Source organism: Bos grunniens, chromosome 2 (genome assembly GCF_055505025.1).
Source record: "Bos grunniens cultivar Pamir isolate PY7600 chromosome 2, Bosgru_T2T1.0, whole genome shotgun sequence".
Lineage (NCBI taxonomy): Eukaryota > Metazoa > Chordata > Mammalia > Artiodactyla > Bovidae > Bos > Bos grunniens.
The window spans coordinates 99020890-99040372 of NC_141166.1; the positions used below are offsets into that span (position 1 = coordinate 99020890).

General features: G+C 39.6%; 1 protein-coding gene across 43 annotated transcripts in view; it reads left to right on the forward strand.

Moving 5' to 3' along the window:
* Nucleotides 1-19483, forward strand: part of PKP4 (plakophilin 4) — a 258819-nt gene that overhangs the window by 48982 nt on the left and 190354 nt on the right. The window lies entirely within an intron of this gene.

The window sequence follows — 19483 nt, forward strand, 5'->3', positions numbered from 1 at the left end:
TCCAAATTCACTGGAGTTGCCAATTCTTTTTTAAAAAGTTTATTTTTTTTACTTATTTAGGGCTGTGCTGCGGAGAAGGCAATGGCACCCCACTCCAGTACTTTTGCCTGGAAAATCCCATGGACGGAGGAGCCTGGAAGGCTGCGGTCCATGGGGTCGCTAGAGTCGGACACGACTGAACGACTTCACTTTCACTTTTCAATTTCATGCATTGGAGAAGGAAATGGCAACCCACTCCGGTGTTCTTGCCTGGAGAATCCCAGGGATGGGGAAGCCTGGTGGGCTGCCGTCTATGGGGTCGCACAGAGTCGGACATGACTGAAGCGACTTAGCAGCAGCAGCAGCAGCAGGGCTGTGCTGAATCTTCATGACAGTGTGAGGGCTTTCTCTAGTTGCAGCGTGTGGGCTGCTCTTCATTGTTGTGAATGGGCTCTAGAGCACAGACTCAGTAGTTGTGTTGCATGGGCTTTGTTGCTCCATGGCGTGTGGAATCTTCCCGAACCAAGATTGGAACCTACATCCCCTGCATTGGCAGGTGGATTCTTAACCATTGGACCACCAGGGAAGTCACTCCAATTCTTTATCATTATTACTTTCTAATCACGTTTAGGGCTTCTCTCATAGCTCAGTTGGTAAAGAATCCATCTGCAATGCGGGAGACCTGGGTTCAGTCCCTTAGTTGGCAAGATACCCTGGAGAAGGGAATGGCTACCCACTTCAGTATTCTGGCCTGGAGAGTTCCATTGTCTGTGAATTCTCTGGAGTCGCAGATAGTCAGACAGGACTAGTGACTTTCACTATCTACTAACCATGTTTACTATGATAACTCCCAAAGTGTTGAGAACATTGAGTATCGTAATGTTACATTTTCCAGTTACTTCAGTGCAATTTCAATGATGCTTAGCTTTGTTTTTGATGACTCTCCTGTTGATTATGACAGATGGAGTCACTGTAGATTGCTAAACAGCCTGCTCATACCAGTTTGGCCAAGATGCTTTTCCATATGAGAAAATGGACAAAAGAGCTTAATGGTGTTTTCAAGTGGAAAGTAAGAGAAGTGTTCATTCCTGTCCTGATTCTGATGCCATTGTTTCATGGACTCTAGCTTATAAAACATTTCTGTACTGTTCCTGCTTAGTTCATGAGGAAATCATAAGAGTGAATTAGATAATTATTACAATCCTGATAAGAAAGGTGCTCCATAAACTTTGAGTTTAGGAAGATGATGAGCTCAGCTATGGGCATGCAGAGTTTTTGAGTGTCTGGAAGAATACCCTGTTGATGGTCAGGAAACATGAAAATTGAAATTGAGCTTAGAGCTCCAGATCATATTTTTAGTGGTTATCCTAAAAGTGATCACTAAGGTTTTATCTCCCCCCAGCCCCCTTTCCCTTCAAATAGATCTTTTTTGGAAAACCAAACACCTTGGGAACTCCTGGGGCTTAGAGGAATCAGGACTCAAAATACTGAGTCCTAGTCATAAGGGGATTGACATGCTGAAGAGTTGGGCATGACTGAGTGACTAAGCACAGCACAGTCATACAAGGAGGGCTTCGCTGAGACCTAAGTTCTTCCTCCTGCACCCTGCTGCTATTTGTGATAAACTAGTGAACACAGTCTCTACTATATTTATGCTGCCTATATTCAAAGCAAGAGACAATGAGATCAGGTAGTGATGAGTGTTAATATGAAAAACAGCAGGGTGGATGAGAGGAAAGAAAAGAAAGCCATGGAATGACCAGAGGGTGTTGGTGAGGTCAGACTTAAGGTAAGGATTGACTCAGCTTAAGTGCCTCAGCAGTATGAGGTAAGGGATGTCGAGCTGGAATGGGAGCATGCCAGGGCCTGGCCCAGCAGGTGCAGGGGCAGTTAGAGAAAGGAGCAGAGTGCCGAGTTCCTGAAGTGCAGGTGTGGGTCAAGGAGCCTGGACCGGGCTGAGGCTCACCTCTGTCAACCTCCACTCTGGTGCAGAAGAGCTCTGCACTTCTCAGCATGCATGCCTTCAACTGTGAGTTCGTGCTGTTCTCTGTCTGAAACACGAAAACATTTGGAAGATAGTACATCTGAACTTTTTTCCTCAAAGCTATATGTGAAATTTGAATTTTAAAAAGGTTGTGTAGTAAGAAGGAAGTACTTTTGAGTTGGATGTGACAGACTTGCGTCTCTTCTAGGACTGTACTGCTTTGATTGCTCACTGCCTTGAGAACCAGCAGACCCCTTAGCAAAACTAGGCTAATGAGCTTCCAGGAATCTCTGAAGTGCAAGCCTTGAGGTGAAATGACCTTCCTCAGGGAGCCTCCTGACCGGCTGTGGTTGAGGAGAGAAGACACTAGGTCAAGAATAGCTCCTGCTTTTCTTTTTCTTTCTTTCTTCTTGGTATTATCTTGAGTTTATTTAGAAGAAGGGTTGAGAATAAGGAATTTGAAAAAGCACTCAACTAGATGGTCGTCAAGGGTCCTTTATGTTTCCAGAGTTCTGTGAAGTTGCTGTTTTTATTTGTCTTCAAGTATATATTGCTACCACATAATTGAGCCCCAAAAACATTTAGATTTGTGTTGGTGACCTCAGAAGTTTCTGAAAGAAGTGTGACTAATTGTGTTGTTGACACAAGGGCATCCTTAGCAATAAGAGTTGCTACTGTGTTTAATACTACTTGTTTTGTGATTACTTCTGAAATCTGATCAAAAATTGATATAATTATCTCTTCAAAATTTATTCTTTTGTCTATTTGCTTTTAAGCTTTTAGTAAAACTTTATAAATTAAAATATTCTAAAACTCTGAAGAGAATAGGGAAGGGTTAGAGTGGAACTTTTCCCTATTCCCTCTGACTAACATGCTCACATGAAATGTTGCCAAGAAGTTCCTATAAATGTAATTTCACCTTGTGTGCTTTTGGAAGGAATGGAACAGCTGGTTAAAATATTTTATTTTTGACTAGAGAAGATAAATCAGACATGATTAGGTTAATAAGAGAACTGCTAAATGTTTTCTAAAAGTGCCATATTTAGTTTATGGTCATTGTTCATGACTGCGCGTAGAGGACATAGTCTTAAGAGGTACTGCCACTACTCTATCTCTTATGAATAACTGTGAGGAATTATAGAAAGTCAGGAGTGGGAAATAGTGAAGTGATTCTTTTGGCCAACCTAAAGCCTGTTCCATCCAGCCACAGTCTGTTCTGTTCTCTCTTTCCCTTTGAAGGCCAAGGTGGCATGCCCACTACTTGGGTGTTTTCATATTCTGTACATTTATCATGATATGTTTATTTGGCAGTGGTACAGATGTACTGATCCAGAAATGATTGATATCACATACTGAATGGTTGTATACAAGTTAGGAGAGAGACCTGTGTGACTAAACCACTATGATGTGTGAGGATGAGTTTATGCTGTTAATGGAATGGCTTTGTTGTAATGTAATTTCAGGAGCTGCTCATGGCAGCTGTGAGTCGAAAGTAAATTGAAAGCCAGCTGGTTTAGGTATCTTGGTGGTGAAGATCAACAGAGTACTGTGAAACTGGGACTCACTTATGGCAACATGAGACTGTCCCAACTAAGTCTCAGATGTGTTTCATCTGACACTTTCCTAGCTCCGTCCCTTGCTGTACTGGCTCCATTTGAAAACTTGACTTGCTCAGGAGAATGAACTACAGGTCTTGACAGGGAAGCAGACTTTTGACTTCTTGGTTACTTTAATATTTTTTAGTTCATTTGGATCATCAGATTATTGAGGTTAACATTGATGTCTTGTTCAAACTTCTTTTGTCTCTCTCACAGTAGCAGAAGAGTAGAGAAAATGCATTGTATTAAGCAAGGGATATGAAAGTGATGTTTGGGGTCTTTGGGTTCGTAGAATTGCTGGAATGTAGACTGCTCGGAGAAGGCAATGGCACCCTACTCCAGTACTCTTGCCTGGAAAATCCCACGGATGGAGGAGCCTGGTAGGCTGCAGTCCATGGGGTCGCGAAGAAGAGTCGGGCACGACTGAGTGACTTCACTTTCACTTTTCACTTTCATGCACTGGAGAAGGAAATGACAACCCACTCCAGTGTTCTTGCCTGGAGAATCCCAGGGACGGGGGAGCCTGGTGGGCTGCTGTCTGTGGGGTTGCACAGAGTCGGATACGACTGAAGCGACTTAGCAGCAGCAGACTGCTACCTGAAAAGCCCTCTAAACTTTTGTTGCCAATTGAATGCGGGGTAATGTGAACCCAGGCCCTTTGTGGTGGGCTTGTGTTCACAATTGAAATATTCCTGGGTCTGCCCCCAGGGGTAGACTTCCTCCATCCTCCATCTCTGCTCATTGTGGTTCTACCACAGAGTGACTGCTGCCTTTTTCCTTCAATAGGTATGTCCAATTTTCCCCGCCCAGGGAACATTTTATCCTTTAGACATTCTGTATAAGACATTGAAAAGAGAAAGGAAGATGCCAGTGAGGGAAAATTAGGAACCACTTTGTATCCTAGGCAATTCCTCATTCTTATTGACAGTTTATAATTGATATATAGGTAGGAAATTGATACTAAGAGATCCATCTGCTCTAAGAGTAAGAGCGTAGTGACTCAGAAAGAGGAGAGACTTGTTGAGCTATAAAATGAGCAGATTGCCATTTCGGTGTCTTTTTCTATCCTATCAAAATACCAGTTTGCTCCATCTTCACCAAACATTTTAAATTAGTCATAGTTATGGTGCCTCTGATGTTCAAAATTACGTATGTTGCTGTAATTCTTATAGGGTGTAAGGGCACATACTTTCATGTAGACAGATGGTACTTCTGTCATAGCCTTTTTAATCCTGGTATGCTGATTGGGCATCAAAATTTTGTATTTACACTATTACCTTAACTGTAAAGAGATTGTGGGGCGGCTGTGGAAAGTCATCTGACATGTGTTCTCTTTCTTTGTACTGCCAGGGTTCTAAATATTTATCAACATTACTTATTCATACTCTGTAATGCCATACTTTATTGGTGAATGTTCTACCTTTCAGAGGGCGTTAGATAGGTTTTCTGCAGTATTCAAGAGACATGAGCATAGCCCTATCAACCTATCAGTGAACATTGAATCAGTTTATGGTCTTCAGATTAATAAAGGCAAGCCTCCCCCTCTGCCCCCCAAATTAAAATGATACAAAAACGCATCTAGGGCACAATAGTTTAAACCCAAAAGTCACACTTATCTTTTGAGATCTAGTCGTGTCGTGCCAATTTATATTCTGATAGATTATGAATTTGTGATGAATTCATTTTGATAGACTAAAGTTATCTTTGCACTCTGAATAATGAAGTTTTAAGCAAAAAAAAAGTTTCAGGGGTATATATAAAACATAGTTAATCTTTGAGGTATTTTAACACAATTTTAGAATCACTAAATGCTGTTTTTGACCTATTCATTAAATCACAGCACATAAATCTATGTTTTTATTAGCAGCAATAAAAAACATGTCTTTAAAGTATGGAATAATTCAATTCAGTCCCTTTATTTTTCTGCCCATTTAATTGGAACTGGTGATGTTTTGATATATTGAAACATAATCAAGATTTTGATAACAGCTTTCTGGCTTATTGTGGGAATCATAACTGTGATGTATAGGGTTTCATTAAAAGTACACTTTAATTATACACTAGATCTGCAGCTGAGAATTTAGAAATACTAGTGTGACCACATTGTGACAAAGGTTATGTTATCTCCTGCTAATGGAATGTAGCTTCCTTGACTTGTGGCTATTTTCCTAAGTTCTTCCTTTAATAAAGACAAAACCCTCACCCTAAAAGAAACAGGTTACCCAAGTAGGAAGATTGAAAATGAAATCAGACTCTTTCTGACATTTTTAGTGCCAGCTACTGAACAAAAGACTTCTTTAGGGAAGCACTTTATTCAGTGGCTCTTTGACTATGAGCCATCTAATATATTAAACATTTTTCAGTGAGCGCAGCAGTAGAATGCCACTTTCTGTTTTCAACTCCTCACATAGTAAAACCTGTTCTGTCAGCAAGCAGTGTATTAAATGCCCTAGCACATGTGTTAGACACCAAAGGAAAGACATGTCTAAGACAAGAATCCTAGTTTCAATCAACTTAAGTCTACATAAATGAGAGAACATTTATAGGACAGATACAAGTAGGTGAAAATGAATATTGGGTGCTGGTTAAGACTCTAGATTAGTTGGACCAGAGGAATGAGTCATCAAAAAAGAAAAAAAAGCATTTCCAGAGCACGTTGAGAAATGCCTTCCTAAGAAGGAGGCACGTACAAACTCTGTCAAAGGAAGAAACAGTTTGGTGAGGCAGAAGGCAGTGAGCTTGGTTTTATGCTTGCTTGTGGAATTTGACATGACAGGAGGTGGAGTAGCTACTCTCAGGAAGCAGCAAGACAGTCCAGAGCTAGAGCTCTGTGAGGGGGAGGGAGAGGCTGTGATTCCACTCAGCCAACCTCACAGCAGATCTCAGGCCTGGGATTAGCACCAAAGAGAGAGGCTTTGTGTTGAGGGAGCTACTGCGTGCAAGGACGCCCACGGTTTGGGGACAGGCAGATGCAGTGGGGTCCCTTCCAGATTTCTACCTGACTTTTGCCTCTGATTTCTGTGGTGATCTATACTGCTGTATAAATTTCCACCATCCACCATTCTTCATCCTTCAAAGGGCTGCTCAATTCCTCTTGTTCTGGAAGACCACAGTGGTCAGGGAAGCCTTCTGTGAGCCCATGTGGGTTGAGGGAGGAGAGGAATGCAGGGGAGAGGAAACAGGCAAAGGTCTAAAAGCCCATGTTAGAGGCTTCTACTGTGAGACCAATCTTCACAGAACATTTTCTCAAATCCTTGAAGTCAGTGGTTTCAGTTTTCCATATATATTGTATACATTGATCAAAATTGTGCTTTTTAGTTATTTTGAGATAAATTTTATTTGAATGCTGAAACTTAGTAGTACTTCAAAACAAACAAATATTCTGCCCTTTGGAGGGGGAGAGTTTGCTGTAATTTCAAAATATTTAATGTATTATTTATCTGATGAATAATATTTGCTTGGTTAACTGTATTACCTGACTGAACTTCCTTCTGGAAAGTTATTAGAGAGAGACACAGGCAGACAGACACACTAAGACCAGTTAGGAAGACATTTTCAGAGTGAAACATTTCTGTTGTCCAATTTTATTTGCATTCAAGCTTTCATCCAGAAAACATTTATTTACCTTTCCTTTGACTGTGGCATGCCATTTAAAATGTTATGTATGAAATAGCATATGTAAACACAAACTATTCATAATAGATACCCTCTCTGAATCAGTCCCCTAGAATGCTTAATAAAAAAAAATCTCAACTAAAATATATTTAGTCATAAAAATGGATAGTAGTAAAGCAAGTAGAAATGGTATGTTATGAATTGTATCTCATTTTTTTTTATATGTTATGATAACACCTTGTTGGAGAGAAGTTTTTCTGGTTGCTTACTGCAAAGTTAAAGACAGTTCTGTATCGTTGCATAGGCTTTTGTATGCATTTGTGCTCCCAGGGAGACCAGATGAGAAGTAGACAAATACTGTGAACTTTAATGACTGCAGGCTTTATTTTTAAGATGTATAAAATAGGGGAACCCTCCTAGGTGCTTTCTGGATGTCACATGTGGAATACAGAACCATGCTATCCTGGTTCTTGGTATTGAAATTGTTTGCACTTTAGATGAGTAAATACATTGGTTTTTGAAAGCAAAATTTAAAAACAGATTTTAGATATAAATGATAACCTAGAATTAAGGCATGGTTCTGCAGAAGTTGACTTAAACTAGTGAATGTTGAAAGAATCACGTTTCATTGCCATGCATATGGTAGTCACGCAGCATACAAGCACAGCAGATAAACGGAAGTGGTAGACTGTGGATAGGGCCCCATGTACAACTTTCATGGGCAGCTCGGTAAGTATGTAGCTGTTTGTTTTTATCATACTCCTGAGTGACTAATGGACATCAGTTACTCGTGTTGACTAACCTGTTCATTTGTTTTGTGTTTACTCTTTCTTACATTTCTGAATTGGGGTGAACCACTCCTCAGCTAGATTTGTTTTGGGGGGGAAATAACTAGTGGCAGAGGCCAGGCCTCCCTCAAACCCATCCTGAGTTCTGAGGTTAGCACAGTGCTGAGCCTGTCCTCAGTTCTGCACTTCTAGGAACCAGAACTAATCTGTAAACCAGAGCACTCATTTGTTAAATTATGAATTCTTAATTGCCAGAGTGTTCATGGTTGTTGAGTAGGCTTCTCCCTTCTGGCACCCGGGTAACTGCTGCAGTAATGAACCTAGAATCCTGTTAAAGATGAGGAGAGTTTCAAGAGAGGTCTCGTTTCAGGACCATCTCTTGCCTTAAAGAGCTTACAGAGAAGATCTTTCTAGTAGCCTCATACATTTGACTTCCCCAGACAGGGCCAAAATCTAGATTTTCCTCTCCTGTTCTTCACACTCACAATGTCCCCTCCTCCAATTCTGATGTTAATTACATGTGATGGGGCATAAATCACATCTGTGTTTTCTATAATCTTTTCCTGATTATAGATTTTATAAAGTTCTTGAGGGGAATGCATTTACTGATTCTTAGTTTATTTCCCAGGGCTTCCCGGGTGGCGCTAGTAGTAAAACATCCCCCTGCCAGTGCAGGATATGCAAGAGACTTGTGTTTGATCTGTAGGTCCGGGAGGTCTCCTGGAGAAGGGAATGGCAACCCACTCCAGTGTTCTTGCCTGTAAAATTCCATGGACAGAGGAGCCTGGCAGACTACAGTTCATGGGGTCGCAGAGACTCAGACATAACTGAGCAGCTAAAAACAACAACAACAGTTCCTTCATCTTTTCATATCCAGAGTTTTCTCTGTCCTTTTCTTCTCCTCCTCTCCACCCTAATTTTAATCTGTTGGCATTCTCTGAACACAGCACATTGTGATGTTTTATGTCTCTTTGTCTTTGTAGAAACTCTCATGTTCCTGGATGTCCCTCCTGTTGTGGCATATTTTATTATCTTTTCTGTTGCATTTATCACACTATTTTTATTCCTTTCTCTCCTGTTAGAATGTGAGCTTCTTCAGCATCTTGATGATTCTGAAGCTTAACACTGCTTGGCACATAAATATTTCTTTGATAAAAGTGAAAATACATTGTCGTTCTTCCCCTCAGTCTTCATCTCATTGTTTCCTTCTTTCACTCAACAAACTCTATTGAGCACCTACTATGTTTCAGGCATTTTATTGGTGCTGAGAATACCGTGGTGATTTAGATGAAAAGAGTCCCTGGTCTCACTGAATCTAGAGTGTATGATTGGGAGATGCAGAACAGTGAATAGGAAATTCAGTCTAGTTCACTGCATGCTCCATCTGTGATAAAATGCTAGAAGATTTGTAATTTTTTTCTTGTCCTTTCTTCAAAAAGCTGTTTGGAGATGTTAAGTATGGAAATGTGTGTGTCTTCTGGAAAATATAGTATTAAGTGCACAAAATCTAAACTAATTAAAGACAGAAAGTGAAGTCTCTCAGTCGTGTCCAACTCTTTGTGACCCCATGGACTGTAGCCTACCAGGGTCCTCTGTCTATGGGATTTTCCAGGCAAGAATACTGGAGTGGGCAGCCATTTCCTTCTCCAGGGGATCTTCTCAACCCAGGGTTCGAACCCGGGTCTTCCACATTGTGGGCAGATGGTTTACCATCTGAGCCACCAGGGAACCCCTAATTAAACTAATTAAAGGAGGCTGAAATACAAGTATCATTTCTCTGACTTCAGCTTGTTGAAGACAGGGACAAAAAGGACTGTTATTACAGTTGTTAATCTACCATACTTCCAGTTATGATGCCTTTTTAGATGTAGGATTTTCCAGAGCTACTTGAAAAATTGAAATCATTACGTACATTATTACTTAAACCAGTATTATTAAAAGTGACTTCAAGCATTTATAAGATCAGTGTTTTTTGATAATACTCCAAATCAAAACTGTCAGCTTTCCTTCTTCACCTGTGCTTTTAGGAAAGCACCTTCTAGATTAGTACCTATATTGAACTGGACTTGTTTTAGGCAAATTGTTGTATGTCTCGGATGGGGAGTTGATCTTCCCAGCCATGGTACCAATGTGTACCATATACCATGTATATTTCCACATAAATGTTTATGAGACAAGCATGAAAAATATAATTAAAGTTCACACCTGGCCTGGAGCAGGTTGAGTTCTTTTTCTGGAAAACTATTTTATTCCTTCATTCAGAAATGATGTTTTCCGAGAAATTGTTACCCAACTTAGCAGCCAAAACACAACTCCATGCTTAATTTTGTTGGAAGGAGCCTTTATTGAAGAGAACTTTAATTTTTCTGTACTATTTTCTTTAAAGTACTTAATGTTTTTCTTTTAATACGCTGACATTATTGGAAAAGCTGAGAGAGCCCTATTTTAATTGTGAAGGATGGAGCAGTACCTCTTTCTAGCTTTATTTGCTCATTAATAGTAATTATTATCTTGTGGGATTTCCCAAAGCATATTCCTCAGAATGTTAATAGGTGGCCCTAAAAACAATTGCGGGTCAGATAAGTGTGAGATACTGAAATAGATGAGATTAAACAGGTTCATTTACTTTGAGATTTCTCAGTCTTTAAATGCTCTATGCCACTGCTTCTGAATCTTGAACATGTGTACAAAACACTAGTGATGTTATTCACATGAAGATGATTCAGTAGGTCTGGCTTGAGGCCTGAAATTGTGCGTTTCTTCTAAGCTCTAAAGGGCTGCCGGTATAGCTGGCCCACAGGTCTCACTTTAAATAACAGTGTTTTTAGGAATCTTCAAGAGGAAGCATTTCCCACATTTATACTTTGCAACGTTGGAAACATTGTTTCTGATGTACTAGAAGTAGTCCATGGAGCATATTTTGAAATTTTTAATTTTAAATTGAATCTTTCAAATTACAAATAAATTTATAATTTAAAAAGAAGTCTGATATAACACTTCTGAGATATCTAATACAGAACTTGTAGGTTATTATCAGCTAGAAAGCCTGGTGTAGATCACAAGACACTCAGAAGTCATTTAAAGAGTCCATGTTTAAAAAAAAAAAATCACTGTCATAAACTAAAAAGACAAATACTGCATAAGATAACTGGTTGTTAGTAGACTGTATACTTCTTTTAAAAATAGATCTTATAAATGTTATTAAATACCCAAGTCCTTAATTAAACAATTTTACTGTTTTTATTGCCTCTGGTTATTCACTTATAAATTACCGTATTTCTGAATCCCCATATGTGCTGTGCTAGTGGTTTTATTAGTCTTTAATCTTTAATACTAGCATTTGATATGAAAAACTAATGATAAAAACAAATTTTTGTTTAAACAGCTTTAGATTGGATATGGCTTGCCATACCCTTAATTGCATATATTATAAAACAAGAGTCTAGGGACGATTTTGAGAAATCTATTAAACCTGAAGCAAATTTTTACATATAAAAGCTTAATAAAATGAATGCATTATAGCTAGGCTTCTCCCTACCTGTGTCCTTGTGTTGCACCTAGTATTCAGTTCAGTCGCTCAGTTGTGTCTGACTCTTTGCGACCCCATTTGACCATAGCACACAGGCCTCCCTGTTCATCACCAACTCCCGGAGTTCACCCAAACTCCTGTCCATCGAGTCAGTGATGCCATCCAACCATCTCATCCTCTGTCGTCCCCTTCTCCTGCCTTCAGTCTTTCCCAGCATCAGGGTCTTTTAAAATGAGTCAGCTCTTCACATCACATGGCCAAAGTATTAGAGTTTCAGCTTCAACATCAGTCCTTCCAATGAACATTCAGGACTGATCTCCTTTAGAATGGACTGGTTGGATCTCCTTGCAGTCCAAGGGACTCTCAAGAGTCTTCTCCAACACCACAGTTCAAAAGCATCAATTCTTCGGTGCTCAGCTTTCTTCACAGTCCAACTCTCACATCCATACATGACCACTGGGAAAACCATAGCCTTGACTAGATGGACCTTTATCGGCAAAGCAGTGTCTCTGCTTTTTAATACTGTCTAGGTTGGTCATAACTTTCTTTTCAGGGAGTAAGAGTCTTTTAAATTTCATGGCTGCAATCACCATCTGCTGTGATTTTCAGTTCAGTTCAGTCACTCAGTCGTGTCTGACTCTTTGCGACCCCATGAATCACAGCACGCCAGGCCTCCCTGTCCATCACCAACTCCTGGAGTTCACTCAGACTCACGTCCATCAAGTCAGTGATGCCATCCAGCCATCTCATCCTCTGTTGTCCCCTTCTCCTCCTGCCCCCAATCCCTCCCAGCATCAGTCTTTTCCAGTGAGTCAACTCTTCGCATGAGGTGGCCAAAGTACTGGAGTTTCAGCTTCAGCATCATTCCCTCCAAAGAAATTCCAGGGCTGATCTCCTTCAGAATGGACTGGTTGGATCTTCTTGCAGTCCAAGGGACTCTCAAGAGTCTTCTCCAACACCACAGTTCAAAAGCATCAATTTTTCGGTGCTCAGCCTTCTTCACAGTCTAACTCTCCCATCCATACGTGACCACAGGAAAAACCATAGCCTTGACTAGACGGAACTTTGTTGGCAAAGTAATGTCTCTGCTTTTGAATATGCTATCTAGGTTGGTTACAACTTTCCTTCCAAGGAGTAAGAGTCTTTTAATTTCATGGCTGCAGTCACCATCTGCAGTGATTTTGGAGCCCCAAAAAATAAAGTCTGACACTGTTTCCTCATCTATTTCCCATGAAGTGATGAGACCAGATGACATGATCTTTGTTTTCTGAATGCTGAGCTTTAAGCCAACTTTTTCACTCTCCTCTTTCACTTTCATCAAGAGGCTTTTGAGTTCCTCTTCACTTTCTGCCATAAGGGGGTGTCATCTGCATATCTGAGGTTATTGATATTTCTCCTAGCAATCTTGATTCCAGCTTCTGTTTCTTCCAGCCCAGTGTTTCTCATGATGTACTCTGCATATAAGTTAAATGAGCAGGGTGATAATATACAGCCTTGACATACTCTTTTTCCTATTTGGAACCAGTCTGTTGTTCCATGTCCAGTTCAAACTGTTGCTTCCTGCTGTGATTTTGGAGCCCCCCAAATAAAGTCAGCCACTGTTTCTACTGTTTCCCCATCTATTTGCCATGAAGTGATGGGACTGGATACCATGATCTTAGTTTTCTGAATGTTGAGCTTTAAGCCAACTTTTTCACTCTCCTCTTCACTTTTCACTTTTTCACTGCGCTTTCACTGTACCTAGTATAGTGTCCTTATTTATGCATGCTATTGAAGCCCTTCTTTGAGCTTCCTGTATTTGAGCTCTTAGTACCCCATTTATCTTGAGATGTATTTTATTGTGGATGTTTATTTACCGTGTCTTTCCATTTAGGCTATAAATTGAATAGGAGGTCTTATTCATCTTTATATTTTCAGTTACACCTAATTTATAGTATCTTATTTAGTAAGTCAAAGAGCAATAGTGTATTAAATAAACTATCTTTAGAAGATAATCCAGCATGTAAAATTTAATTTTTTAATCTTATAATACTTTAAAAATAACACTGATAACTTAAAATTTCCCCCTGTATCCTCATTTCTTGTCTTGATGGTTGTATCGGTTAGTATCACTTACCATGTAACAAGTCATCTGAAATCTCAGTGGCTCAAACAACAGTTTTTAAATTTCTCGTAATTCTAGATTGTTAAGGAGGTTCTGCTAGTCTTACCTGAGTTCACTCAGGTGGCTGCAGTCAGCTGCTAACTTGGTCAGGGTAGAACAATTTACTTTCTTCAGTTCCTCACACGTCTCCTGTTGGTAGCATGTGGAGTTTCTTTAGACTTAACTTTCAATTTCCTGAGTTATTTGCTTAGCACTGTTTCTTGTGTACTAACCCTTCTTTGGTCATATTTGTTATTTGGTTGCAGAACTTCCTTTGAAGAGTATTGAAGCCACATTTTCTTGGGTCCTGGTATGTCCTAAAATGCCTTTATTTTTCTTCATATTTGAATAATGATTTTTGGTTAGTACTTTGAAATTATTACTATATATATATAGTAATATATACTATATATAGAAGTACTTAGAAATTATATATGTATTAGATTATATATAAATTATATATATTAGAAATATATATTAATATATATTAGAAATATATATATATACTGTATATATATACTATATATATATTAGTACTTGGAAATTGTTACTATAACCATCAGGCTTCTGTGAAACTGATTCTCATTCCTTTGTATGCAATTTATTTTTCCTGCATGGTAACATCTACAATCTTTTCTTTATCCTTGGAACCTAGAAATTTCAGTGGATTGGGTTTAGATATAATCTGTTTCATTCATTTTATTTACTTACTGGCCAATTTTAAATATTAGTTTTCAGCTCATAAATTTCCATTTCTTACTTGTTTGAGTAGTCTCCTTTTTTCCTCTCTTCTTCATACTTGTAAATAAACGTAACTCCTGGATCTAGTCTCAAGTCTCCAAACTACTCTTATCTTTTTTTTCTCTCTCTCTTCAGGCAGGGAGTGGGGTGCAGTGCTCAGATTGAATCCTTTACATCACTCTTAGGAAATATTCTTTTTATAAAAATTAATTCTGCTATTCATTGCATTGATAGAGATTTTTGGTTTTATCCTATAACTTATTTTCAAGGTCTTTGGCTGTGTTTCTCTTTCACAGACACAGTTTTCAATTTAAACGTTAAAGATGTTAGTTTACCACTTCACTCTTTATGTTCAGAGAATTCTGCCCTTCTGGGCATCAATACTGCCTGAGGCCCTGTTGTGTCCGGTTCTCTCCATCTTTGCCTGTGACTGCCGCTTGAGCATGTGCAGGGCAGGGGCCAACCAACCACCTAGTGGCATTGTCTCCCTCTTGATCATCTGATCATGGCCCAGGTCTAAGAATTCCAAGATCCTCTGACTCTGAGCTCCCTCACCTACTGCTCCAGCCACTCATCAGGCTTGTGTGTGTGTGGTTTGGTTGCTTCTGGTTATTTTGCCATAGGTCTGCAACCATTATTTTTCTAATATTTTGGCATACTGATGGCGTTTTTTGAATTTTTAGACTGGCTAATTTTCTTATCCTGAAAAAGAGAAAATGCCTTTTCCATTATTTCATGGTGTTGTGAGTTGGAAAATAGCAGAAATGTATGCTTATCTCACCTCTCAATCCAGTCATCCCCCCTCAGAGTTACATTCTTACCCTGTTGGTTATCCCCATCCTATCTTTTTTATACCCTTTAACATGTCAGACAGCTATGTGCTTTAAGGGATCCCAAATCCTAAAACAAACAAACAGTAACAAAAAAAACTGAATCTATCAGTTCAGTTCAGTTCAGTTGCTCAGTCATGTCTGACTCTTTGCGACCCCATGAATCGCAGCACTCCAGGCCTCCCTGTCCATCACCAACTCCTGGAGTTCACTCAGACTCACGTCCATCAAGTCAGCGATGCCATCCAGCCATCTCATTCTCTGTTGTCCCCTTCTCCTCCTGCCCCCAATCCCTCCCAGCATCAGAGTCTTTTCCAATGAGTCAACTCTTCGCGTGAGGTGGCCAAAGTACTGCAGTTTCAGCTTTAGCATCATTCCTTCCAAAGAACACCCAGGAATGATCTCCTTCAGAATGGACTGGTTGGATCTTCTTGCAGTCCAAGGGACTCTCAAGAGTCCTCTCCAACACCACAGTTCAAAAGCATCAATTCTTCGGCACTCAGCTTTCTTCACAGTCCAACTCTCACATCCATACATGACCACTGGAAAAACCGTAGCTTTGACTAGATGGACCTTTGTTGGCAAAGTAATGTCTCTGCTTTTGAATATGCTATCTAGGTTGGTCATAACTTTCCTTCCAAGGAGTAAGCGTCTTTTAATTTCATGGCTGCAGTCACCATCTGCAGTGATTTTGGAGCCCAAAAAAATAAAGTCTGACACTGTTTCCACTTTTTCCCTATCTATTTGCCATGAAGTGATGGGACCGGATGCCATGATCTTCATTTTCTGAATGTTGAGCTTTAAGCCAACTTTTTCACTCTCCTCTTTCACTTTCATCAAGAGGCTTTTTAGTTCCTCTTTACTTTCTGCCATAAGGGTGGTGTCATCTGCATATCTGAGGTTATTGATATTTCTTCCAGTAATCTTGATTCCAGCTTGTGCTTCTTCCAGCCCAGCATTTCTCATGATGTACTCTGCATAGAAGTTAAATAAGCAGGGTGACAATATACAGCCTTGACGTACTCCTTTTCCTATTTGGAACCAGTCTGTTGTTCCATGTCCAGTTCTAACTGTTGCTTCCTGACCTGCATACAGGTTTCTCAAGACACTGGTCAGGTGGTCTGGTATTCCCATCTCTTTCAGAATTTTCCACAGTTTCTTGTGATCCACACAGTCAAAGGCTTTGGCATAGTCAATAAAGCAGAAATAGATGTTTTTCTGGAACTGTCTTGGTTTTTCAATGATCCAGCGGATGTTGGCAATCTGATCTCTGGTTCCTCTGCCTTTTCTAAAACCAGCTTGTATTTTCCAAAGAAGATTTCCGTTTTTGTTTTTTTTTTTTTGCTCTGTGTAAGAAACGTTTGTTTAGAAGGATTGAAAATACCAAAGTGCAGTCTATGTTTATCCAATATAGAATCTTTAGTTTTTATCAACAGTTTTACAGGATTTACCTGTCATGACACGAACCGTGTCAGTACTCCACCTGACTCTGGGAGCACCATTTACATAGCACACAGTGTAAGTGGCCATCTCAAGGTGTGAGTCGTGCTATTAATACTTAAGTTTACTTATGCAAAAAAATGGAGAAAAAATACAGAATCCAGTGAATTTCACTGGATAAGACAAAATAAAGTGTATTATTATACTTTGACAAAAATTATCAGTAAGGCGAGTAGAAATGGGTAAATAGAGGAAAATCCACTATCTAGTTGATCTTCTATCTCATTAAGTTAGTGGAGATGATTTTGTGGGTTAGTTTCATCTGTGATAAAGGGGGTTGTAGTTGAGTCTTAAGTTATTCCTGTATATTACATCCACAGCCTGCAAAGAAAACCTTTTATAATCACACTAGAATGTACTTGACCTGTAACCTGAACAGAAAATTTCTTGTTAATTTGTGAGTTCACTATGAGAAACACACACTATGTTATACCAACAGTTTTATGTAAAAATTTGTCTTCAATAGAGGTATTAGTGAAAACACATAACAGTTCATAGCTTTCCAAAAAGTATTTCACAAGGCTCAAAAGAATGCTGTCCAACAGAATTATAAAAAGTAGTGAAATAAAATGAAGTAATAAGAAAGTAACAAAAGGCTGGAATAAAATGAGAACACAGTTGTAAGAGTTGATTACAAACTCCTCTGAACTTCTTGTGTACCTAAACAGAAACAGTCAGCAGTAAGACTTCCAGTCACCATCATTCTCTCAGGAAAAACACAGTGTCCTGGCCTTCAGGTGCTTTTTTACAGAGAGGTGTGTTGTGGTAGACAACACTCTGAAAACCCCTGAAGAGCATTCACATCAGTTCAGAACATAGATGTTCTCATATCTTTGTCTCCGCCTCCAAATTCAGAGAACTTTGTCTCCTGTTTCTGACACACACCCGGTGCAGGATTCCTTCTGTACCTTCCCTGCTACTTGATCTTCTGAACTGTGGTTAAAGACCTCCAGCGATGGGGAATATACCACCTCTGGGGGTTTAGTTCTTGAAATTTTGGATATCTGGCTCTTTACTCCGAAAGGAAAGACCTTCCTGAGCTTGCCCTCATAGCGCCAACCTTTAATTTTACAATATAAATATAATGAAACATAACTGTTAGCCAGATTTGATTCAGAGTATAAAGACAGTAGTAATTTAGGTTAATACAAGTTTGGTACAAAACCATTAGTTTTTGGTCTAGCTCTTGAGACCAAAAATTCTGACCTTGTTTGTGCTTGGCAGACCTGAAGATATTCATAGACCTTTGCTTGTCTGCGTGGTCCTTTTCTTGTTCAGGTCAGATTTTTCTTGTTCTTGTGATTTCTTGTTCAGGTCAGATTTTTCTCTTCCTGTTCTGTCAAGTGTTCTTCCTGTGTTCTCAGCTAAGCTTCAAGCTCATCATTAATTTTGTCCTTGTGCCTGGAAATAAATGGTGGAATCCTTTTACCATCCTACTCATCCTCTCGAATGAATACATTTGTGTCCATTCCTGTTAATGTGCCACCCATCACTGAAAGTGGACATGGACCTGAAGAAGAGGTGTACATTCCCTTGTCCCTTTCTTTCTATCACCTTAAATGCCGATATCGATACAACATAGCATCACCTTGGCTTTGTGGAAGCCTCTTTTCATTCTTGATTCACTCATTGTGCTCTTGAACCTAAGGTGATTATGGTGACGATCTCTCAGTCATGTCCAACTCTTTGCGACCCCATGGACTGTAGCCTACCAGGGTCCTCTGTCCATAGGATTTTCCAAGCAATAGTACTGGAGTGGATTGCCATTTCCTTCTCCAGGGAACTTCCTGACCCAGGGATTGAACCTGGGTCTCCCACATTGTAGACAGATGCTTAACCATCTGAGCCACCAGGGAAGTCCAAGTGCCTACTAAATCTTTCCCCTGCGTGCTGCTGAGCTAACCCTAAGTACAAGATCCTTGTTTATGCTTGGTGTTTTTGTTTTTTTTTACATCTCATTAGAAGCAACTCGTTATTGCAGTGTATCAGCAATTTTTATATTTGAATTTCATCACCTGGTAAATTCAGTATTCTTACTCATTGAAGAGTTTGAGCATGCCCTGTATATTATTATTACATTGTGGTTAAAGTTTTTGGTTAGGGCTGGGCCAGGATCAGAGTTCTCTAGCATTACATTAGAAACCTCTGTAGTTTGATGTATTTTGTTCAGCTATTTACAGAATGTCAGAGGCAGCAGTTGCCCTTGTGCCAGCCCTATTTCTCTGCTGATTATAATACCATGGGGGACTTCTAACATCATCATGACTCAATGAGTCTAGACACACTGCACTTCCGTGGTTACAGTGCCAAAGAGAAATTAGATGAGCTTAACATGACTTTTCTTTGGCATGCCCCTTTTTGGTTCTCACAGTCATCTCTTGGATAAAATCCTTGTAAGAATCTCACCCAACATCTATGTCTAGCTCTCTAGTTTGTAACGTGAAGAGAGTCTACTTTCTTCTTTCCAAAAACAGCAATGGCATTTTCCTGTTTCCAGTTTTCTGGCACCTTTTCCATTCTCTGTGATTTTTCAAAGAGCCAGAATGGTCCAGCAACTTATTTGTAAGTGTACCCAGGTCCCTAAAATGTAATTGCCCAGATCGGGCCAGTTGAGATAATTGAGGGAAGCACAAAGCTTAATTTCTCACAGTCTTTTTGCCATATAAGAAGTCGTTGCTTTTTTGCTTTGCTAATGGGGAGAAGTAATAATATTCTGTAACTTTAGTCTTAGCTTGATTCCTTCCAGCTCCTAAAATTGTTAGGAGAGCTATGTAAA